The sequence below is a fragment of the Xiphias gladius genome, chromosome 8 (assembly GCF_016859285.1).
Source record: "Xiphias gladius isolate SHS-SW01 ecotype Sanya breed wild chromosome 8, ASM1685928v1, whole genome shotgun sequence".
NCBI lineage: Eukaryota > Metazoa > Chordata > Actinopteri > Istiophoriformes > Xiphiidae > Xiphias > Xiphias gladius.
Genome location: NC_053407.1, coordinates 25,520,259 through 25,545,667, shown reverse-complemented (window position 1 = coordinate 25,545,667; position 25,409 = coordinate 25,520,259). Strand labels below are relative to the sequence as shown.

At 39.2% G+C, this 25,409-nt stretch overlaps 1 long non-coding RNA gene across 1 annotated transcript in view; it reads left to right on the top strand.

Annotated features, from left to right (window-relative positions):
* Positions 1–24,414, top strand: part of LOC120793643 — a 39,157-nt gene extending 14,743 nt beyond the window's left edge. Inside the window, exons 2-6 of the long non-coding RNA XR_005708010.1 lie at positions 2,012–2,098; positions 17,692–17,942; positions 21,813–21,908; positions 22,473–22,591; positions 24,335–24,414. This is a non-coding gene — a long non-coding RNA (uncharacterized LOC120793643). The remainder of the gene's footprint in view (positions 1–2,011; positions 2,099–17,691; positions 17,943–21,812; positions 21,909–22,472; positions 22,592–24,334) is intronic.
* The last annotated feature ends 995 nt before the right edge of the window (positions 24,415–25,409 follow it).

Here is a 25,409-nt window from a genome sequence, read left to right as displayed (position 1 = left end):
CAAATGTGTAAATTCATCGTATGTTTACGATTCAGTTCATGGATAAAGGTCCCTTTTCCCTACATGAGAAGAACACAGTCCGGTGCAACACCACCACGACCTGCAACCCCAGTGCTAGAGCATGTAATTTAATTAACTCCTCTTGGACAGGGTCAAACCACTGAACATTGTTGGACGTGGACTTTACGGCAGAGCAGTTCTACTGGGTTTTTGTTTGACTGGTTGCTGTGTTGTTAGTGGGTGTCCTCCTGTCCGTTCCCTTCCAGGTGTGATTTTAAGGCGACAAAGGGGAACGTCGTTTAGATACTCGCATCCTGAAAATGGAAAGGTCTCACAAATATTGAGACGGAGAGCGGTGGCACTGTGGTGGTGGGCGGGGTAGTTGCAGGGAAAAATATAATTTCCAAGGTCTTAACATTTGAAATACATGAGTTCCACTCAAAAATGCCACAGCGGTTTCCCCTTTCGGGAAAGTCAGTCCTGTCCGTTACAGCCTAATTGCTTTCACCGCCACTGTTTACAGGAAACTTGAAATCTTTTAAATGTGCTATCTTTTGAAATCATATCGAGTTGGATCTTAAATTGCTAGTAGGAGGTGGTGTTGTTGTTTTTAATGGTAAATATCTAAACTTGTTGTGTTCACTTGTCAGATACTGAGGAGATAAATCAAAGGTTTCTTCAGGTTTAAGGTTTAGGGCTAAATAGACCTCGTCAAATCGCTGTTCTCACGTTTGACTGAGTGTTTTCAGTTTGTGGGCTCCCTCTTACATCCCAGACTTATCACCATTTCCAGTGAACATGCTGCGTGTCTTCAGTTTTGCTTCCTACATTTCTTTCTACAGTAAAAGTATCACTATAAAAGCAGAATAATTGTATTCAAATAAAAGACTGAACTGTGAAGAAATTATTGCAAATGAATAGAAAAACCATATTTTGTTAAGATAGTGAGTTGGTTCAGACAAACATTAATGATATATTTTACCGGTGCACATATGATTTGGAGCGGCAACGATTAGTCGATTAATCAGTTAGACGAAAATTAATCAGCTTCTAGATTAATAACCGAATATTCATTTCAGTCATTTTTTTAAGCAAAAATACCAAACATTTGCTGGTTCAAGCTGCTCACACGTGAGGATGTGATGCTTTTTCCGTGTCACACATGATAGTAAACTGAATGTTCTTGGGGTCTGGACTGGTAGTTGGACAAAACGAGACATTTGGAAATACTCACCCTGGTCTGTGGGAATTTATAGTGAGCATTTTTTTCGCTAGTGCCTGACATTTCGTAGACTAAATGATTAACTGAGAAAATAATCAGAAGATGAACTGATGATCGGAAACAGTTGTTAGTTGCAGACCCACTGGGATTCAATCCCTCGCTGTGCTACCGAAGCAGGTGGAGCTTTCGTTGATAGAGCCAGGCTCAGTGCATCGTGGTTTGCTGACCAACGCACTCTACACAGCCCCGTGTAGGTTTAACCAGTCAGAACACAGAGCTCAAGACCCACTTAGCAGCTGGCTTAAGATCAATTTAGTCTATGTCCCTGCAGTACAAGAACTTGATGTTTTGCCTGAGAGAGGACCATGAGACAGTGTCCTTCACACTATTCTGGCTCTTTTGGATTGTTGTTTTTTTTTTTTTTTTTAACCCAAAAAAAGCGCATCTTGTTCCACCATTTCATCACACTAATGGCAAAAAAGTAGAAATGTCAAATGTTTCACCACCTCTAACTCCATGTTCAGGTTCTAACTCTGTTTTGTGTTAGTTCTTCGAATTTATCAGTGAATTACTTTATTCGTTTAAGTGGCTGTGGACCAGCTTTGAAGTCAGAATGCAAGCACGAGCTTGGAGAGTGTGATCGCTCTATGCATTTTACTGTAATCTTAGAGAGTTGATAAAAGTTGATAATATGTACAGTAAATGAGAGGTGTGATATTTCAGCCTCCCATTAATTACAAAAATGATTTTTAAATGTTTATTTTGTTTTTTTTGTGTTTTTTCACATAGGACTCGGTGTACGCAATCCCACTGCCCCGAAGCGACGACAGCACCTGGTGGTCTTTGGACCAGATCGTGTTCTTACCATGACTGCAGGTATGACAGTGGTGCCACATGTATGACAGATAATCAAACATCTTTATTCTTGCTGATTGGATATATTCCCGTCTTCACTCTAGAGCTGCAATGATTTGTTGATGAATCGATTAGCTGAGCGACTGTTTGTTTGCATAATCTCTCCTAGTCATTTTTGTCAAATGGAAATCCCAAACATTTGCTGGATCCAGCTTTTCAGTTTTAAGGATTTACTGAGAATCTTTGTGAGATATGACAGTAAACTTGATATATTTAGGTTATTGTACCTGTAGCTGGACATAACAAGGTATTTGAAGACGTCACGAGAAATGATAACAGCCCTTTCACTATTTTCTGACACTTTATACGCCAAATGATTAAGCGATCGATCAAGAATATAATCAGCAGATTAATTAATAATGAAAAGAATTATTCGTTGCAGCCCTAATTCGATAATTTTAAAAGTTTACTTTTAAGGATAACTGCAATGCTACTCATCCGCATAGGAGTCTCCCATACATTATGAAACGACACCCGTCAGTTAGAACCATATCCTCTAAAGAAACCACATAACTGTCTTATCAGTGACTTACTGACTAGCATCACAGTACTCAAAACTGACCTGATGCGACCCAAGCAGTCAGCGTTAGCCAGATTATATGCAAATTCACGGTCTAAAAAAATATTTTTTATGAACGCAGTAGCTGAAAGTGTAGATGGAAAAAAGGATCAGCTTGGTTGACAGAAGCAGTTGCTGTTTCACCGCTGGGTGGGTGGAAAGTGTGTTACACAAGAGGTCGCTGTTCGCTTCCCCTGTCCAGCAGTCAGTGTAGTTCTTCTTTTAACCATGTCCACGATCTTTTAACCGGGTGGAGTTTGGACTTCAACGTGACCGAACTTTTAAGGAATAGTACGACATTTTGAGAAAAAAAATATCTGTTGGAAGATCTGTTGCGCGTAAGGCTACACGGGCAGCCAGTTAGCTTAGCTTAGCGCAAAGGCTGGATTCCAGGGGAAATCAGCTAGCCTGATTAGGTCAGAAAGCAACTAAATCTGGTCTAAGAATGACAATTTGCCATTTTTGCACGGGGTGTGTGCCGGATTATTTCTCTGCTTGTTGTCGTTACACTTCAGTTTTTGTACGGATGAAAGAAATGAGATGAAATGTGTTCATTGATGAGCTTTAGAGGTGCTGGCAGTCTGGTTTTGTTACCTTTGGATAGAGCCGGGCTAGCTCACTCCCCCTGCTTTCAGTCTTTGTGCTAAGTTTTGTTAACGGGCTGCTGGCGTCACATTTAACAGTTAACTGTTGAGAAAGCAAATTAGCATATTCAGAAATCAATCACCCGTCCGCAGCCTTTGTTGAGGTGGACCTCGGGGGCTCCCGACGTGGCTGAAAGCCCTCTGTTGTTGACTGACTTTGAGTTCATTTTAAATCTGTCAGTAGATGTACAACTATTGTAAGTTCCTGAGTATAATTTAGTGACCACATATTCCGATTACAGGAGACAGTCCCTGTTCCATGCAAAGCCTCCCGTTTCCCAAGAAATCTCTGAAACACATACAGTAAATATGGTTCAGCTGCCTGTCTTTTCAAAACCACCAAGGTTTTTCATTTTTCCACACAAGCAATCTTAGTAAAACCTCAAAACGTTTAGTGTTTTCAATTCGCCAGTCTTACTCATTGTTTTGGTTGCCCTAACAACGAAGCAACTGTTTGAGTTTACTTTTTTTCTACTTTCTTTTACTTTAGTTATTCAGTTTTAATCATATGACTTCATGGTTTACATTTTCACAACCATAAAAGCCGCATTTTCTTTTATTTTGCAAACCTTTTGTGCCTACTGAGCCCCTTTCCTCCCGGTTCTATTCGATTTCAATTATGTATCGAGTCAGTAGTTGTTGGATTTCTTTCTGTGTTATGGTTTCGTGTATGAGTTGAAAAGAGTAAACGACGTCCACAGATACTGTCACGCACCCGTACTCTTCATCTAACAGGAAAGAGTGCTGATTCATATTTTCCAGTGTTGCTCTGTGAATGTTGTGCGCAGTTTCTTGACATCCCGGGAGTCGTTTCTCAGATGTCGCCAGTCATGTCTTCAGTGCTCTATGGATAATGAAGTGGTCTTACTTGATGACATTTAGAGGTGTCGCCTATTTGCGGTGTCGTTTCTTGCTTTTTGATTGTCTGACGCAGAATGTGTGACTCAAGGCTTTGTTTTGATAATTAATACGCACTAGGAGCAAAAGCAAACTCTGCCTAGTTTAAGTATCTAATCAAAACATTCTTCCGTTACCTGTTGAGACCTGGGGTATGTGTGATATTTTGTTACTACGAAAGGAAACATCCCCTAAACTCCTCCACAAACACCGCGACCACATCTACCCGTTCACTCACATCTCACATAATCATTTAAAATCAGTTTTCTTTTTTAAATTTGATTGTTCTTGCATTAATTAATTTTTAAGCATCCCATATAGCAGTTTTATGAAATATTTTAAGTTACCTGAGGTGTGTGTGTGTGTGTGTGTGTGTGTGTGTGTGTGTGTGTGTGTGTGTGTGTGTGTGTGTGTGTGTGTGTGTGTGTGTGCGTGTGCGTGTACCATATGTGGATGTATCAGTTGTAGCAGATAAATGAATTGCTCTTCTTATGAAGAGAAGAGAAGAGAAAAGAGATATATACATATACTCAGTGTGGCAGTGTTTGTTTACCTGAATTTAAAGGCAGCATCCACATGTAAAAAAAAAAAAAAAAAAAAAAAAAAGCCTCACCTTCAGAAATCACATCATTAGATTTGAACCAGCTGTCACTCTGACGCAGGTAACGCTTTATTTTACGAGTTTGTAGTCAATTCCGATTCACTTCCAAATAATCTCCTAAGAAGTTTCAGGAAAGAACCGTATAATTCGGTACAAATTATAGGTAAAAAAAGAGCGTGATCAGGGGTACACTTGTTTGTTTCTAAAAGCTAGCACAACGTTGAGACTTTCATTCAGAGGACAGCAGCTGAGCCACACATGCAACCTGTCAAATGTGTCTACAAACAATCAAACAATTCGGCATAAATGAAGAATAAAGTTCCCAGTAATAAATGAATGACCAATTCACTGGGGTTTAAATGAAGCAATTTCTCTCATGGAAATCTCTCACCTTTGTCTCTGTCTTTCCTGTTAGTAGCACCAAACTACATGGTTCTTTCCAAGACACTTTTGGAGAAATGTTAGAATTGGTTAAATATTTTTTTCTCTCCAAATCTTTAGGGTCAAAATGTAACATTTGCTAAATTTATATGCTCTCAACTTTGAGAATCAACATTTAGCTAAACTCTCTCATACCTTTGTGGTGATTAGACAAGTACATAGCAGCTGATTTGATCGTTACGTATGTTGCGACGTGTAGCGGCTTTAAATATTGGTTCAGACACGGGAGGTGATCGTTATTTTTCGTGTAATTATCTCAGACAAAGCTCAGTATTTTATAGCTACGCGCGAAAACAGATTTACCTGTTGTTTTTCCGAGCTCTGCACCAAAATATGGTGTGGTGTGGTGGGGGCAGATTGCCGGATGGAAGTGTTGTGCAGTGTGTGTGTGTGTGTGTGTGTGTGTGTGTGTGTGTGTGTGTGTGTGTGTGTGTGTGTGTGTGTGTGTGTGTGTGTGTGTGTGTGTGTGTGTGTGTGTGCGTGTACCATATGTGGATGTATCAGTTGTAGCAGATAAATGAATTGCTCTTCTTATGAAGAGAAGAGAAGAGAAAAGAGATATATACATATACTCAGTGTGGCAGTGTTTGTTTACCTGAATTTAAAGGCAGCATCCACATGTAAAAAAAAAAAAAAAAAAAAAAAAAAGCCTCACCTTCAGAAATCACATCATTAGATTTGAACCAGCTGTCACTCTGACGCAGGTAACGCTTTATTTTACGAGTTTGTAGTCAATTCCGATTCACTTCCAAATAATCTCCTAAGAAGTTTCCAGGAAAGAACCGTATAATTCGGTACAAATTATAGGTAAAAAAAAGAGCGTGATCAGGGGGTACACTTCGTTTGTTTCTAAAAGCTAGCACAACGTTGAGACTTTCATTCAGAGGACAGCAGCTGAGCCACACATGCAACCTGTCAAATGTGTCTACAAACAATCAAACAATTCGGCATAAATGAAGAATAAAGTTCCCAGTAATAAATGAATGACCAATTCACTGGGGTTTAAATGAAGCAATTTCTCTCATGGAAATCTCTCACCTTTGTCTCTGTCTTTCCTGTTAGTAGCACCAAACTACATGGTTCTTTCCAAGACACTTTTGGAGAAATGTTAGAATTGGTTAAATATTTTTTTCTCTCCAAATCTTTAGGGTCAAAATGTAACATTTGCTAAATTTATATGCTCTCAACTTTGAGAATCAACATTTAGCTAAACTCTCTCATACCTTTGTGGTGATTAGACAAGTACATAGCAGCTGATTTGATCGTTACGTATGTTGCGACGTGTAGCGGCTTTAAATATTGGTTCAGACACGGGAGGTGATCGTTATTTTTCGTGTAATTATCTCAGACAAAGCTCAGTATTTTATAGCTACGCGCGAAAACAGATTTACCTGTTGTTTTTCCGAGCTCTGCACCAAAATATGGTGTGGTGTGGTGGGGGCAGATTGCCGGATGGAAGTGTTGTGCAGTGTGTGTGTGTGTGTGTGTGTGTGTGTGTGTGTGTGTGTGTGTGTGTGTGTGTGTGTGTGTGTGTGTGTGTGTGTGTGTGTGTGTGTGCGCGCGCGCTACCAAAGGGCAAAATGCCACGTCACGTTTAGATCGAAGGTTCCTGTTCTCTGCCAGGATGTCCTGTAGCAGACTCCACCCTCCTGGTTATGGCAGCATCTCTCCATACTCATACCCCAGACGCACAGTATATGCAGAATGACTTTGAATCTGACCCCCTGACCCTTTAACCTTCCCTAACTAACGCGCACACACAAACACACACACAAACACGCACTCACGCACTTTTTTTTTGGGTGTATGACTCAAGAGGAAGCAGACGGCACATCCCATAGGTGGTGGTGGAAAATTATTCGGGAAGGAGGGAGGTGAGGGTTTGGTAAGAGGTAGCTTTGTGGCCCCTGACGTAGGTAACATGCACATATACACAGACACACACGCACGCACACACACAGACACACACACACACACACAAGCGCAGTTAGATAGACACACACTTGCATGGACAAAAGCACACACAAGTCCATGTCCGCACGTCATCACTGCTGTGAGGGCTGCTTCTGTGGCTCCATGGACGTAGGTGAATGAAGCATCACAGCATACAGTCCATTTAATTCACACACAGTCAGACAGACAGACACACACACACGCACAAATATAAATAGAGAATATTTCACATCCTTTTCTTTCTTTCTGCAACCGTGCGAAACACACGTCAGGTGGTTAAATGCCTGATGCTGTTGGTCAAAACATCAACAGTCTCACGTGGATACACACACACATGCACATTAATGCACACAGACACACACACACAAGCGGGACTAATGATAGTTTCTCACGTTTTGTGGCCGTTGCTTTAAGTTCAAGGTCCTCAAATCTGTCGATTAGACAAAACAACTTCTAATTAAGTTGACTTTTAATTTTGTCACTTCAAGCTGTAAAGTAGTGCTATTTCTATGTTATACATTAAATTATTTAAATCAAGGGGATATTTATATCTATTTTCTCTTTGTTTTGGTTTTTTAAATTTTCAGTGAGAAGACCAAGTTGAAGCAAAAGTTATTACAAACTATTCCTCACTTTGTCTTTACACTTAATGGACAAACACACACACTCACACATATAGCAACGTATACATGCACACAAACACACACACACACACACACACTCTCTCTGGCACACACACACACACACACACACACACACACACACTTGCATATGTCAGGAATACACAATTTCACAAGTAACTTCTCACTCGTATGCTGACGCACTCGTGCTGACACTTAGTGACTCACTCTCACACTTTCTCTTCTCCCTTGATCTCTCTTTAAAGTCTGAAACACACACACACACACACACACACACACACACACACACACACACACAGACACGCACGCACACAAACATGCACATGTTGGTCTCACTGTAGTTGTGAGGACATTCGTTGACACAATGCATTCCATAGCCGCTCACCCTAATTCTAACCTGAACCCTAAATCCAAACCTTGACCCTCGGACAGCTCTACGAAGTTCTGAGGACGGTCCATAACGTCCTCACAAAAGAAAAAGAGAGCTCCACATAAATAAACCTGCTCAAACACAATCTTGTTCAACTTTTTCCAAACATGCTTTCACCATCGACCTGCCTTTTTTTCCACTCAACTTACATTTGGACACAGACACACACACGCAAATCAACGTTTTGAACAGCGAAATCTCCCGCAAGCCTGTGAAATGTGTAAACAACACTAAATGCCATCACTGATCATTCATCATAAGTCGTTCATCACATTTATTTTTTCTTGAATTTTCCAAATAGCAGAGAAGAGAAGTTACCATGTCGTTTTATTTATCATTATCTCCAAAAAACAACGTTTTCCTCACAACTTTTTCAGCTGTTTCCTTTTCCAGTTTGAAAAAAGAAAACAGCTTTGGATTTGAATAAGCCCTTAAGGTTTTTTTTTTTGTCTTTCCTTTTTCGATGCAGTTTAAATTTTCCTCTGAGCAACTTGATTCTCCTCTTTAACTTTTTAATAAATGAACATGGAGCTCTTTTAAGATGCTGCATTCTCTACTAAATAACGTCATTTTTATGATCCACAGAATTAATTCAGATTTGATGCACGTTTCAGAAGCTGAATCACTGACCTGAAACACAAATCAAGATAGTACAATGTAGTATATATGAATAATCACACTGAAAACCCGTGAAAAGCATCTGTACAACTTTCAGAAAACTTTTCCAGCTCTTTCCTTTTTCAAATTGTAAAAAAAAAAAATGCTTTTCTGGATCCAAATAAACTCCACAGTTTTTTTTTTTGTTTTGTTTTTTTTCTGGATGAAATTTTCCTTCGGCCACCTTGATTCTCTTCTTCACCTTTTACATGTATCCATGTCAAGCTCTTTTAAAATGCTGTATTCTATGCAAATAACCTATTTTTATGTTCCACAGGAAGAAGTTATTCAGATTTGATGCAAATGTTAGAGGCAGCTTGACGTGTGGTTTAAGTGAAACACATGTAAAGATGATCCATAATAGTGCAGATGGATAATTACACTGATAAACCAGTGAACAGCATCTGTGAAACCGTCATAAGACTTTTTCAGCTATGTGCTTTTCCAATTTGCATCAAAGCTTTTCCGGATCTGAATAAGCTCCATTTTTTTTGTTGATGAGATTAAAATTTCCCTTACAGCACCTTGAACACCTTCAAAAAACCTATAACTTCAAAATATAATAAAAAGATCTTACATATTATAAATTACCACCATGTGTGTGTGTGTGTGTGTGTGTGTGTGTGTGTGTGTGTGTGTGTGCACGTGTGTGTAATTTATTAAAGAAACTGAAATCTATGATGTCTCTCTCCCTCCATAATACTCTATTTTTTTTAAATGACAATTTAAAACCAAACGAAGCAAATGTAAATATATGATAATTGTATTTGACATTAACTTTTCATTCAAAGCGAATCAAACACAAACATCTGCACACACACAAATACAAAAGCACAAATACAGGTAACACTTTAAGTCCCCCTATTTATCATTTATAAGCACTAAACTAAACAAAGCACTAAACAGTTAATAAATGGTTTATAACACACTATAATGCAGTTTTATGTGTGTGCATATGCTTGTCAATCATTATCTGTTTAGACACCAGTCTTTACCTTTGGGCGCCCACAGGAAGAGTTGCCCTTGTTGGCAAATACATTAATATAAACACTTCTAACTACTTAGAACTAAATAATAGTGAGTAATAAATCATACATTAAATGTTTGTATACTGCTTATACATGTGAAGAAAAATGTATTGGCTGTCACTTTATTATATTTACCCATATATTTACCCATTTACCTATAAAAACTCATTCAACATAGTAACATTTACCAGCTGATTCTGATCAACACACACAGACTCGTGTTTGTCTGATTCATCACCTAAGTTTTTCAATCTAAAGGAGAAGTAAACCCATTTTTTACATATTAGGCCTTTTTCTAAAATCCAATAACCAGTTAATCATTAACCTTAAAAGGCAAAATTATTAGAAGCTACCACAGTATAAATTCAGTCAATAAAAAGTGTAGGTTTCTGATTGATTGGCGTCTTCTGCTGATTGAGATTTACATTGTAGGTTACGTAATCATAACGCTTCTGTATGACAGCGCAGAGTCATTAAAACATCATGGTGGTGTTTTCGTGTAGCTATGACTTTCAAGAATCTGTCTAAACCGGACTGCTTCCTACGTTTTTGTGGGAGGGTTTTTTTGTTTGTTTGTTTTTTACTTTAAAGCGCTAAGCGGTCAAAAACAAACAAAACAAAACAGAGTAGATCACTGAGGGACTACTTTTCAGGAGGCTGAAACTTTTACGCTTCTCAAAAGGTTCGATCCTTGTAGTCGGCTGCTAATGATGTCAGAAGGGTCAGATCCAGAAACGTAAGCAAACGTGAAGCTTATTAAGCCAATTTAAGGAAATTAATTTTTACAAAAAGTTCTGTCTTAGTGGTTTCTTACATTTGCCTGACACCAAACCACCTCCATTCATTACCGTACTATGTAATGGTAGCAGGGTTTTGGCAGTTTGCATACAAGAAAATAATGCAATTAAAATTCTTATCCTACCTGGAAATGATATGTTTCCTGTTGAGTGGATGTCAAACTTTGCAGCTTTAAAAACTGATAAGCTTTTTTTTTTTTTTTTTTTTTTTTAAGGATTTATAGCTTCGGTTACGGCCAGAATGATCAGTGACACTGAGGTTTTTCAGGACTAGACCTGAGTGCAGACAACAGAGAGACAGATAATATGTTGAAGACTTAATGGGTACTCAAGGAGCCCTGGTGGGATTTAGCCACGTAAATAGATTTGATGTGTTTTATGTGCTGAGGTTATGATAAGTACAGTACCTCATAACCTGAACACAATGAAAGTTAATGGAATTTAGTTTATGGTTCTCAAAGCAAAGACAGATTGTATTTATGAAAGTCAAAGGCAGTGTGTCTTTCCAGAAACAATGCCCCAATTATCTTAATCGTGACTATGATTTCAAGTCAGACAACAAATACAAATTGAAAACAAAGTGTCATGAGCCAGGAAGTTTATCTGTATAGCACGTTTCAACAACAGGGCACTTCTGAGTGCTTTGCATAAGACAGAAAGGCATTAGGAAGAAATTTAAAAGAGACTCAAGGTTACATAAAAAGACACATGCACGTTTTGAGAAAAAGTAAAGCAAAATAAAATAGAAGATAAAAATAAGCTGAAATAGAATAAGACAGATCAAACAGCAGAATCAAAACTACAGTGCAGCCACAGTGCATTGCAAGTTATGAATAAATAGTTTGACTAAATCGACGTCGGACAAACTAAACATGGTTACACAGTAAGACACTGCCCCGCTCCTAGAATATCCCAAGGACTTTAAAAGAATCCGTCACACAAAAACACATATGAGCAATAAAATAAATGTACAGGCAAATGACACCTAAGAAGTAAGAAAGTAAAACAAAATAAACCTCTTGTGCCATTTACTATGTGCCAATTTATAGTCTTGACATGGTGAAGCGTGAAAATTTCAGTTAGCATGTATTGATGCTTTATCTGGAGTCAGTTGTGTACCTGTTTACCTACTGTTTAACTGTCAGGCTAAACTTGATAACACATGTCAGCCACGTCTGCTGCTGCTGCTGCTGCTGCTGCTGATTTTGTTTAGGCTACAGCACCGAATATCTCCAGATCAAAAAAAAAAAACTGATGCAAGAAGTCTGGCAGGAGATCTTTTTCTAGTTTTCACCTCTCTCTGTATGTCATGATTTCAACTTTTGTCTCATCTTTTTTTTTTTGAGAAGGAGAATTTAAGTGCCCGGTAATCCACTTTTAGTTAACCTCAAACCCTTTTTTTGGCACCACAGAAAAGTTCAAAAAGTCATTGAAAGACAGCTATTGGACAGTTCTGTCAGCGTAAACACATTCATTTCTTTCTTTCAGTGTTTTGGGTTTTTCTGTGTTAATTGTTAAGACAAGAACTGTGACACTTTAACACTAACCTGATGGAATTTACACAAATGAGGTTATGTAGAAATGCACACACTAGTTTGAAACACACTTTTAATGGAAATATAGTTTGTTCACTGATACTGGAGGTTAAATTGTGAACCGTGTTTTTCAGCTAATGGGGAAAACTAAAAAGGAAGGTTTGTAGATTTTTTACTTCTTTAATTCCAGAAGCAGTTAATTATGAGAATGCAGTTCTCTTAACTCTTAATATTGGGGAGTTTTAACGTTTCCCGCCCCGTGACTCAGTTTTTAGATCAATTTATTCTGTTTACGCCAACAATTATGGAGGTGTCAAGTTGTCAAATGGATTTGACGTATGCCTGTATTCTGTTACAAAGAACACGGAGGAAGCTGAAAGAGATTATGTGGAAAGAATGATCAATTTCAAGGCTATTCAATAACTAGTGTCAGTTACAAATATAAAACATAAATATCACAGTCTTAGATAATGTTTAGATAATCTAATATCCTCTAGATCAACAGGGAAGTCACAGTAGTAGAGTCACACAGCTCTAGAAAGTTAAAAATGTAAATGAAAAAAGGTTTTTAGAAGAAAGCACCATTATACAGTATAGACAGTGGACAAATTGTATTAAGCTGATTCCAACATGCATCTAAGTAGCTTCCTACAGTTTACTCCATTTTAGCAAAATTTGCGTTTCTGTCCGATGTCGTCTATGAGAATTAGCTAAGCAATAGCAGAAAAAGAGTCAAGAGATTTTAGACGAATAGAAGACAAAAGTGAAACAATATTCAAATACACAACCATTTTTAAGAATCAAAGTGTGTGCACCAAGACCAAAGCCTAACAAACATGTTGATTTTGTTCCTGTTTTCTTATTTTCCTTATTTTCACTTGGGAACATCTGTAGAAAACAGCAGATTGGAGTTGGAGTGAGGAAGAAAAAGAATAAACATATGAACGGTATTCAGATATGTTACAGTAGGAGCAGCTTTCAGAGGAAATTCTGACTACGGAACGTCTTCTTTCCAGGAAAATAAGAAAAAACCGAGTTGTTTTTAGCCCATGATCTTTTTTGGGTTTATTCAGTCTGTGAGGAAAAGGGTCACAGAAGTTTCTCAGCCCAAAGAGGAGTTTTTAAAACAGAAACTGGGGTTAATGCATGACAATCACAACAGCTTCAGAGTTTTATTGTCGAGTTTTCACACGACAATAACAAGGCTGAACCTCAAGCCGACTCACACAAAAATGTGTGGCATCCCGAAAAGCAGATGCACAAACGTGACACATGTCTGGGAGTGAAATACAAAAAAGTTCAGAAATAACTTTCCCCAGACTGCGCTGATCCACAAACTGTAGACACAAGATGTAACGTTACATGACGTGACATTACATTCTGTGTGTGTGTGTGTGTGTGTGTGTGTGTGTGTGTGTGTGTGTGTGTGTGTGTGTGTCTGTGTGTGTTTTACCAGGATAAATTCACTGCAAGTTCACTGGGAAAGCAAATTACAGGCAGTTTAATTCACAATGTTTCATCAAATTTAAAGTCATAATTTTATTTTAATGTGAATTAATTTAAGCGAGTGATTTAAAAAAAAAAAAAAAGGAACTTCACGTTCTCTCTCTGGCTGATCATGATCAGAGCAGTGTGGCTTTCGCTGTTACAGTCCAAACATGTGTGATACTGACGATGGCCGGCTTTAATTCTTTTAATTTTCACTTCTGATGTGAGTCGGACACCTGCTGACGCTGACACACACACACACACACACACACACACACACACACACACACACACACACTGCAATGTAATGTCAAGAATCTAAAACTTTACATTTTGTTTTTGCAGTTTGTGGATCAATGCACCTAAAGAAAGGAATTTTTTTTTTTTTTTTTTTTACTTTTTTAAGACACATTTTCAAGGTCATGTGTGCATGTTTACCAACTCCAGAAGCAGCCAAATGTTAAAATACAGTTGCTGAACTGTTGATATCAGGGTGTTCCAGTCTTTTCGTCTCTGTCCTCGTGTTTTAGGTCCTTTTATCCATATATTAGAGAGGTGTCAAAGAAAAGTGTAAAGATCAAGGAGGAAGCTTTTATGGAATGTAAAGAAAAAAAACGATCTATTTCAAAAGTCTTCAATAACTAGTTTAAATTGAAAATATACAAAACAAATATCTTCTTCATTTGGTTAGAGTTGGAATTTGGAAAGTTAACAGATCACTTTCTTTTCCCTCTGTGATCTTTCCACAGTAAGGGGGTGATAATCAGGGCAGTGGCTGCGCCGACTCTTTCATTTGCTCTGACTAACAGCCTGGATATAGGAGTTAGGGGACACACAGACCATTATTACAGACGAAAACAAGTTAAGAGAAAATTCTAAAAATATTCTTAATTTGACAAATAATTCCCCACCCACTGACTCTTCAAACTTTTGATTGTGGGGATGGTAGTAATTGTTAAGAGTATAAAAATGACAGATCTTCAAAAATATTCCACATTTAAATGTAATTTCTGAATTAAAGACAAATCTTAACTTCTCCATCATGAAACATGTTAGATCGTGCTACGACATGAAGATAGGAAAAGTTAAATTCTTCCTATGGGACCTTTTTCATTGGTGTTTTTAAAGGCCGATACCAATGTTACAACCACTGATCACCTTTATTTACTACCTTTAAATGCGATTGGTTTAATGCCAAAAAAATTAAAATGTCAGTGTCCTCCCCATAATGTTTATTCAGTCATTCAACTACTGCAGTTCTATCATCATAAGTCACAAAAGCCTTCAATTGAAACCTTCACTGGTGATATTTTAGATGGGCTTTAGTTTGTTGAGTAAGGCAATATATAAACCTTCATCGTATTTAAGGGAGATGAAATTGACAGACTGGTGCTGGTGCTGGATAAAAACATTGCACAGTAAATGCATCACATTTGCCAGATTGTGGGGATCTTAACATTTTTATGGGTGTAAAAACCAATAGATATTCTAAAATGTTTCAACTCTAAATGTCAGAAAGTCAAATCTTAACTTTGTCTTCAGGACACATGAAAATAAAGAGAGGACAAGTTCAAATCTTCCAATTATATCTTTTTTAAAAATTATTAAAGAGGCAGGTTTAAATGTCCAGTGACCTCCCTTGTTTGACTGAAATCCCTTTCTAATGCACCAAAAACAGAACTGTGCTTCACAATCTTCCTCAGAAAAAAAAAAAAAAAAAAAAGTAAAAACTGCAGGTTGAGTCAGTTCAACCATCTCACACACAGCTAATTGATATAAGCTGGAAATGCAGGTGAAATTACATTCTCTGCATTTTCATTTTACCTCCCAGGTGCTTATTTAAACTGATGTGTCTGGTTACCCTTGAAGATGCATGTCAGCCATTTTGTTGTGACCACTCATTGGGTTGGTAGTCAGGCATTTGAGGAAGAACTGAATGTTAAAAGCCTCGTACAGCGTCATTAGCGTTGTTGTGTACCACATCTGCACGTGCATCTCGGCTTTTGTGACACAACCAGTTACCAAAGCCTTGCTTTCATGAGCAGTGCAGCCTCGGTGAAGCCTCCTCATGTCTGACAGAAAATGGCTGACTGTACAGCTGAAGGCACAGAGCTCCAGAGAGGCAGAGCAGCACTCCTGCATCTCACAGGCTGTTTGTTCAGAAAGCTTGGGCTAAAGAGGCTGTTGTTATATCAGAAATTACCACTGGTGGTATCTGAGACAATTCACATCATAAAAAAATGGGAATGAGACTGAGGAAAACTCACCTTTACACAGATTATCCAACTTTAGATTTGTAAAAGTGAATCAATGTTGTGATTTTCATTTTTGCCAAGCCTAAAATTTTTTGCAAATTATATTTATATAGTACATTTCATTACAAGAAAACCCAACGTGCCTTACAGTATTCCATTAAATTACAGAGACAAGGAACATGTACACAGCATTATAAAGGAAATACAAGAAAATGTAACAAGAGAGGAAAAGAAAAATAATAAAAGAAAATCAAAAACAGCCACCCATCCAAAATCAGTGACAAACCCTGCATCTTACCACAAACACACACGTATACAGAGTCAGACACACACATAAACACACACACACACATCAACACACACGTAGTATCGTATTTTGGGCCTTATATAAATCTCTGCGACCAAAATTCATGGTTTACATTGACGAGGAAAAATATTAGATTGATCATAAGATACGTGAAATTAAAAGTTTTATGAGAAAATGTTGAAAGGCAACACCTCAGAATCAGACTTTTTTCTCTAAATGCATGAGTACATGGAATTTGTTGTGGGGCAGGTGGCAGTCAATGAAAAAAAAAAAGATTTGATAACAGAAGAAGGCAACAGAAAAGAATAGTAAAACTATTTTAAATACTTATAAATATAATGCAATAACATACAAATATAAATAATTACTCAAAAGCAATATGTGTGTATATATGTGTGTGTGTATATATATATATATATATGTATATGTGTACGTGTGTGTGTCTATATATATATATATATATATAAAACTAAGTTTACTGGGGTAGTAAGGTTATGTACTAGGTGTCATTTGTACATACTGTGCATAGACACCAGCTGAGTTGCCATATGAGTCCAGTGCATTCAGCAGTTTAGATAAATATAAAGTGCAACTATTCAGTGTGCTGCATGTCAGTTGTAGTGATCACTAACTGTCGTTTGTAGATGAAGGTACCCTTTAATTTACTGCACCATTGTTGTGTGGGAGCCTTTTTATGTGTTTGAGATGTTTGTATGTGTTCAGGTGTGTGTGTGTGTGTGTGTGTGTCGACTCCCATTCATTTTGCACGTGGATTCCTGTGACGCCACCGCGCTTCTGTTTTGCGTTCCTGTGGATGTTTTTGACTCATACTGGACAGCGTATTGGAGATATATATTCTCATTAACTTACAGGTGTGGTAGTCTGTGTATCTCACCGTAACGAAACAGCAGAGGCAGATTCAGTCTTGCCAAAGACGGGAACTGTGAGCAGTCTGTCCTGTGGGCCGGAGGGGTTGAAAAAAGCGGGACACCCACGGTGGGTGTCCTGCCCCAAAAAGGAGCCCTTTCCTTGTTACCTGCACTCACACGGAGTGTTTTTTTTTGTTTTGTTAATTACAGTCCAGGCTCCATGCATGTGTGAAATACTTGCTTCAGGTTTTAAATCACAAAACACAAGCCACTGTTCGACAGCAGTAACTTATTTGCTAACTTTTTCCATCTCTTCATACCGTATGTTTTTTTTCACAACATCTTAGGTTATTTGTCACATGCTTTCGTCAAATATTGTGCATACATGCCACAAAAAAGTGTGGGTACTCACTGTGTTTTTTTCTGAATTTGTCATTTTTTTGTACCCGTAGGACCCAAATGATGTTTGTCAGAGGAATTAAGATTGAAACTGACACAGCCGATGAAGCAGAAGAAGAAGCAGAATGGGACAATACAGGCTGTTGGCTCTGGTGGGGAGGGAGGAGGCATCCGGACGGGCGGCAAGAGAGCTCCGATCCACCAACACCTTTTTCTTTTCCAGTAGCACCACCCGAAACCCTGAGAGTCCAGTCGGTTGGACACACCCGTCCCCTGCACTCAGATCCAGGGAGAGTGTGGGAAGGTAAACGGGTGTGACTTTTGCTTGCTTAAGTATGTATGGGTCCTATTCCTGGTGAAAATAAACTTGAAAACAAAAGGTATCCAAAAACACCCAATACATTCAGCTCTTCACACCTTTCTCACTGTAAATTCAAAACCTTACTGCACGTCATAACTAGAAGCTCTTCAAGTTAAAAACTAGTGTGAAATTTACTTTAAAAAATAAAAAACACTAGGCTCTATCTTCCTTTATCAGTCCAAAAATGTCGAGATAGGTCAATATACTGTATTACATTGATCTTTAGTTTGTTTACACTAAATCTGTGGAGAAAAAAAAAAGAAAATAGATGTGAAGAGACAAGGAGAAAGCAGGAACAAAGAAAAGAGAGAGGCAAAATGAATCATGTCAGTTGTTAAAAAAATCTCCAACCATCAACCAACCAGGTTTTGTCCTTGAGTGCAGAAACCTTTTGCTCCACTTGAGCTCACAAAGACACCTGCTCGTACTGGGTTTAAACCACCTTTTAAACCTCGTCTGGAAATTTTGACACTTAGGCCATTTAGCTGCGACTTGGAAGCAGGAGAATAAGTGAAGTTTATGAATCACCAAAGTCACAAATAATCTAGGAATTAAACAAGGCTGGTGGGTTAATTCCCATGTTAATTAGGGGGAGTTTTGGAGGAAGAGTGCAAGGTCCAAAGAGCTCACCTGCTGGCATTTATTGGTAGATTCTGGGGCAGGTTTTGAGTCTGTCCTCACCAACCCTTTTTTTGGATCCAGTCATTTAGTCAGATCGTGATGTGATGGTTGTAGACAGTAGCATTGGATTCATCTTAAACTAGCTCAACGGGTCTCGAACCAGGGTGCAGGAAATCACCAAGGGACCTTAAAGGGATTTCCGGAAGTCCCTCCTGACATAGGGAAGAATCTTGTATCACTAATATTAAATCTGAGATGTTGGGGGTTTGGGACACAAAAACGTTGGAGGGCTCCGGTTTCTTAAAGACGAGAAACCTCAAAACCTGGCGGAAAAAAAGAACTGCAGTCACCTTAACCTCATAGACAACAGCTGGGTAAATCCTTACACTAGAGCATTAATCATTTCTCCTGTGCCAGCGTTAGCATTTCGTGATTAAAGCTGCTGATGGGTTGGGCTCAGTAGGCAGTTTATTGGGTACACCTGGCTAAAACCAGTGAGGCCAAAGACAACAGTCCTGCAATACATCCTCCCTTCATGAATGTTGTCATTTCGAAGGATGCAGTTTGTGCTGCTGTTGAACTGTATTGCATTATATAGAGAGGCGTTTCTGTTATTTAGCCAACCCCTCATTGATATAAACGGGGTGGACAAAATAATGGAAACATCCGTCAGCATTAAGCAATACAGTTCAACAGCACCACAAACTGCATCCTTCGAAATGACCAAAAAGTTGAATCAATACCTGTTTACACATCAGTTTAAACCACAGCTGAACATCATAACCTTCGTGAAGGGAGGATTTATTGCAGGACTGTTGTATTAGACCGCATTAGTTTTAGCTGGGTGTACCTAATAAACTGGAATTTGAGTGTATATTGAATGCCTTTAAATATGACTATTCTGTTGGCAAAGAGATTCAAATATTAATGCCCGCCCGCCATTTATTCAGTCATTCACTTCAGTTTTGCTATCAGAAGTAGTAAAAACTTTTGTTTGAAACCAAGATTTATGAAATTTATCCAGGCGGGCTTGATAGCACCTTTTGCAAAGTGACGACTTTGAAAACTGGTTCAGTAAAATCATGTCCAAACCTCCATCATATTTAAGACACATGACATCCTCAGGTTCATATCCAGTTTGCATTTAAAGACAAATATCAGACAAAATAAGAGCCTCACGCTAATCTAAACCTCAAATCCATCCTGATCAGTGATCCTAAAGTGTGTGTGTGTGTGTGTGTGTGTGTGTGTGTGTGTGTGTGTGTAGGTGTGTAGGTGTGTGTGTGTATTTGTCAGTGTGTTAGAAGCCTGAGTTTGCTGACTTGGAAGTGAGGTGTCGAGCAGTCGTCTCACCGGAGTGTGCGTCATTTTAAAAATTTCCCACAGTAGCTACAGTGAGAGGAGATGTTGCATTTAAAGGCTCCTATACAGAAAATATCACACTGCAGATTAAATGTAGAAAGTTATTTAAGATATATAGTACAGTATATAAATGTAAATCTAATAATACAATATTCAACACAAAGGTAAAACCACTAATGCTAAAGTTTTTCAGCACATTATTTTGGTGAATTTAAACTTCTCAACAGATAATTTACAGGTAATTTTAATTTGCAATTTACCAGATTTATTAGCACAACAGTGTGAGGGACGGCAGTCCGTGAGTGTGTGTGTGTGTGTGTGTGTGTGTGTGTGTGTGTGTGTGTGTGTGTGTGTGTGTGTGGAGAGAGAGTGTGTGTGTTTCTGAGCATCTACATACATATATTCTAAATGAAAAAATGGCTGATTTTATATTTGTTAGTGGGGTGTGTATGTACGTATGGTATTAAATTAAGGGTCTGTATAATGTTGGTACATTTTAAGACGTACAGGGTAAATAATGAGTGTGACATGTAAACGTGCACTCACACACACACGGACGCACACACGTTGTCTATGAATTTAATTTGGATAAAGTGTCAGTTAAATTGGTATAAAATTAAATGCAACCGTGGAGGAAAATATCTAAGACAAACGCGCACACACTCACGCTACATCTGCCAAGACTCTCACACACTCGTAAGTGTGTGTGTGTGTGTGTGTGTGTGTGTGTGTGTGTGGGTTTGAGTGCATTTATCATGCTCAATAGATGTAACTGAGAGAGACAACTGTTTTAACATACAACAATTATATCTCAAGACATACGTAGGGGCACTTCTATTTAGTGCCTTATATTTAATGTAATGAATCCTGCTCTATGGGTTTTAGAAAAGTGTAAACCAGTAGTTTTAGCTTTATGTTATACGTTGTGGTGTTAATTCTAACAAACTCACTCTCAAATGTAAAACGTATTTTCTTGTCTTATTAGACATCTTGAGATAAAACTGATTTATGATGAAAACATTTTCCCTGCATGCTTATTAAACTCACATTTAGGCAGAGGGATCCCCCAGTTTGAATTTCCAGTCATTTTGTTCTGTGCGTTTCAGTGTGGCTCCAACAAAGCAGATGTTTAACTGGTTTTTTTATGTGAGATTCATTTTGGGGAATATACAGTTTATATGCTCAGGGAGGCTTTTTGATGTAGGTTTTGACTATAATTCAAGCTTTTTACATTAAGGATGCGCTGTACCAGTGATACATGTGGCGCTGTGTGTGCGAGTGAGTGTGTGTGTGTGTGTGCGTGTGTGTGTGAGTGTGTGTGTGTGTGTGTGTGTGTGTGTGTGTGTGTGTGTGTGTGTGGTTGAGTGAGTGCACATGTACATCCGTGTGTCTCCACGTTTTGTTTTAGACAAGAGCGTGAGTGTATCAGCCTCATATGTGCATGATTCAGAGGTGTGTGTGTGTGTGTGTGTGTGTGTGTGTGTGTGTGTATGTGTGTGACTTAAACATATATCTTCTCTCTGTGATGGTGAGACTTAAATCAGACAGTATAGACACGAGGAAATGTTAAATGTGGAAGCGTTTGGAGTTCTTTTGTTTAATTTTTGCTTGCTTCTGTGTGTGTGTGTGTGTGTGTGTGTGTGTGTGTGTGTGTGTGTGTGTGTGTGCGCCTGAGCACGCTGGCTCTTCTCTTTCCAAAACAGCACAGGGCGGAGTGTGTGTTTCTCTTGCTCCATGTGATAACTTTGTGACAAGGTGCTTTTAAAGGGTTTTTTTTTTTTAACGTGATGTCTTTCTTTGTATTTTGTTTTTTTTTTTTTTTTTTTGCAGGATAAACAAAATGATGTGACTGCAGCCACCATGTGAGGCAGCTGTATACGTTCAACACCATCTCCTCAGCTGGACGTAACACACACACACGTACAGGTGATTCTATGTTTCATGTCACATGTCACACAAAAACAAATCACAGTGAACAACTTATACCGTATACTGTGTCAAGCCTCAGGCGAAACACAAATTGTATTTATAAACCTATTTTTAACAGAAAATTAGTTTAAAAAAAAACAAAAACTGTAGAATGTAATTTGATGAGAGACCACAGGTGATGTGAAAAAATAGCCATTAGGCCCCAGGGTAGAAACTCAATGAAAGACTAATATTTTTAAATTCCTGTACACAGTACAAATCACTGCAGGTAATTGTTTCTGCTCCCGGTTTGTTGAAACGTATTTTGAAGTTGCCTGTGAGTGAAAGTTGGGAGATTTCTAGCGTTTTCTACATTTAAAAGTCTGACTTTTTTCAAACAAAAACCTATAGATTTTGCCGGAACGGTAGCTGTTAAAATCTACTTAAGAAGCTGATGTTTGCTGTAATGTTTAAGTCATCTGTGTCAGTCCTTTTTGAGAAGTTACAGACATGAAAATATGAGATGAATTGTTCAAATATGACCTTTTTTCTTTCTTTCTTTCTTTCTTTCTTTTTTTGTAGAGGAGGACTGTTGTGTCTCTTTTTTGCTGGGAATAAAATTGGACTCATTTTGGCTCCGCGTGTCCTCAGATGCAGCTGACATAAGGTTTCTGACCTGGTCGGACCAAACAGGACTGTAGGTATGTAGAAACAAACCACACAAACAAACAAACATATAGATAGTAATTGTAAACGTCTGTTGTAATATTATTGGGGGGACGCACTTCACGTGTGTCAATTGTCAGATACTTGTAATGCTTTGGGTTTGATTCACTGGGCAGGAGCTGTCATTTTGTAGAGTTAAGAGTGTGAAATGTTAGGTGTGACTTTTTGGGGGGCCCACTGTAACTCAGTTTGAGCGGCGTTCCTTAGTTTTTCCTCCTGAATATTGCGCGTGTTTCCGGCACACATCTGGATGTGTAAAACGGGAGTTAGGCTGTGTGTTTTTCTGCGTTGAGGCTGCTGAGGTGCTTCCACTGAAAAGCCACTGCCTAGGCTGCTGCGTGGAGCACGTTGTGTCACGGACGTCGACGGTGAATATTTGCAGCTGGAGGGGCAAAGACGGGACCGAGAGTAGTCACTGCAGGGGGGTCGGTCGTGTGTGAGGCGCGGGGCAGGAGTGTTCCGTTGGCGGGCCTCCGCCAGATGGGCCTCTGATGATCCTGCAGATGTGGAAACCGCTGTGCAGGGCAGAAGGCGATCATTTAAATTTGAGGAACTATATTCAGTAAGTGTTAAGGTGTGTGTGTGTGTGTGTGTGTGTGTGTGTGTGTGTGTGTGTGTGTGTGTGAATGTGTGTGAATGTGTGTGAGTGTGGGGGGGGTGTTCTGTGTGTGGCTGTCCACGTCTGCGGTGCTGAAGACGCGCGTTTCAGCAGCACGGTAGTGGACAGCGTCACACAAAAGACGGAGACTCAAAAGGAAAAGGAAACACGTTCACTGACTGCGCTCCAAACTCTGGCAAAGCCTGTGTAGAAAACTGCAAAAGTGCCAGCGAAATTTCAGCTCACATAGACGTACTTTCTGAGAGCAATGTGGTTGAAATCAGTGGGGAAAGACCGTATTTTTTTTATTTTTAATATTTTGTGAGCTGGGAAATTATCAGCACAGAGGAAACTTTAGTCCTAAACGCTGCCCTGATGTGACAACCCCCCCTTAAAATTCAGGTAACTATTGCTCACCTTAAAAACGTTCGTTTCGTGATTATTAATATTAATAAATACCACATAAAATTTGGACTGACTGATGTGAACTAATGGACAGAGAAGATGCCATTAACACAGTGGGCGGAACAGCTGATTTGTCATGTTGCAGTGTCCAAGTGGACGGTCGGTTTAGGGTGTGTGTGTGTGTGGGTGAGTGTGTGTGAGTGAGTGTGTGTGGCTGGGTGGGGTACTGTTGACTATGTTTGTGTTGAGAGGAGGGGGCAGAAACTTAAATGTGAGAAAAGCTTTGTGTTGTAGGATATAGGCGAGGTGGTGTGTGTGTGTGTGTGTGTGTGTGTGTGTGTGCTTAGGGTTATCGATACTGGTAGGGGTAAATATACTTTTCGTGCACGCAAAACATTATACCTGAAATCAGAAAACAGTAGGAGCTGTGGTTTGTGGTGTTGCTGTGGCACAAGCTGGTAAAAAACAAAACCAAACAGACAGAAATATCCATAGCTGTGGATTTATTTGAAATCAAAATAGATATCCCTCAAAAAAAGAAAAAAGAAAAAAGGCAAATCATGGGTGTCAAGAGGTGCTGGACAGGCTGATGTTTTGATATGTTAGTGCACTTTTCTCTGCCTGTTTTCGAGTCTTGCATGTTACACAGACACGTTTAGAGATTTTCACAGGGACCTGTGCACGACTAAATCCTCGTTTTCTCTCTCGTTTTCAGCTGTGGGGCTGCGAGGACACGACCGATACGTGAAGGTGGACTCTCAAAACGTCCGATGGGAGAGTGTGTGTGTGTGTGTGTGTGTGTGTGTGTGTGTGTGTGTGTGTGTGTGTGTGTGTGTGTGTGTGTGTGTGTGTGTGTCTCACATGTGAAGTTTGATTATTTTTCATGTCATCACTTTAAACACACTTTGTGGCTAATTTTGTCTCACTAATGTAAATCTTCCTGCTGGGCTTCGCTCTACTGAAATGCTGTGTATTTGCTGTTTTAACGTGAAAACTGTTGGAAAGTATGTTTGTGTAAAAAAAAAAAAAAAAACAGGTCCATGTTGGAGCCTGCACTTTGATAAATGTTTATTCCTTTGTAAATGAACGTAAATGCAAATATGCCAGAAAACAAAAAAAGCTGCTGTAAATTTGATTTTTGTTTTTGTTTTTTTGTTTTTCTGAAGACGATTCTGGGACAGTTGACATTGTGGGAATATATTTTTTTTCCCCCTGCACATTGTAGCCACGACTGAGGGACACCTGGTCAGCAACTCATCGGATTCCAGCCCCGTTTGAAGTCGTTGCACAACTTGCTTCCCTCCCGGTGTCACCACGTTGACTTCGAGCTCTCCACTTCTGTCGAAGAACGCGAGGAGCCGCACGGTGATCGTCAGCGCGTGGGAGCGGTTTCATACTCTCTCCCCTCCGCCGAGTACGTGACAGGCTTCGCCTTGTGCCGCGGAGCCTCGGTTTGTCAGAATTTCATGTTTAGTTTGGTTGTGTGTCTGTGTGTTGAGAGAGAGAGAGAGAGAGGGAGAGGGAGCATGGCGGCACAGGGGGTGTGCTGGAGACTGCAAAATGCGGTTGCAAATAGCCTTTTTCTGGGTCAGAGCGAAGGGAGAAGGGAGCACATACTGCTGAGGAGAAAAAATCGTGACAGTCGGTTGTGCTGAGACATCCAGCGCCAGTAAGCGTGACCGGCTTATTCATGTGCATGGAAATGTTTTTAGAGAGAGAAAATAAAAATTAAAAGGAAAAAAAACTCCCAAATAAAGCGGTGAATTTTCACATGCCTGTCTCGGTGTTTA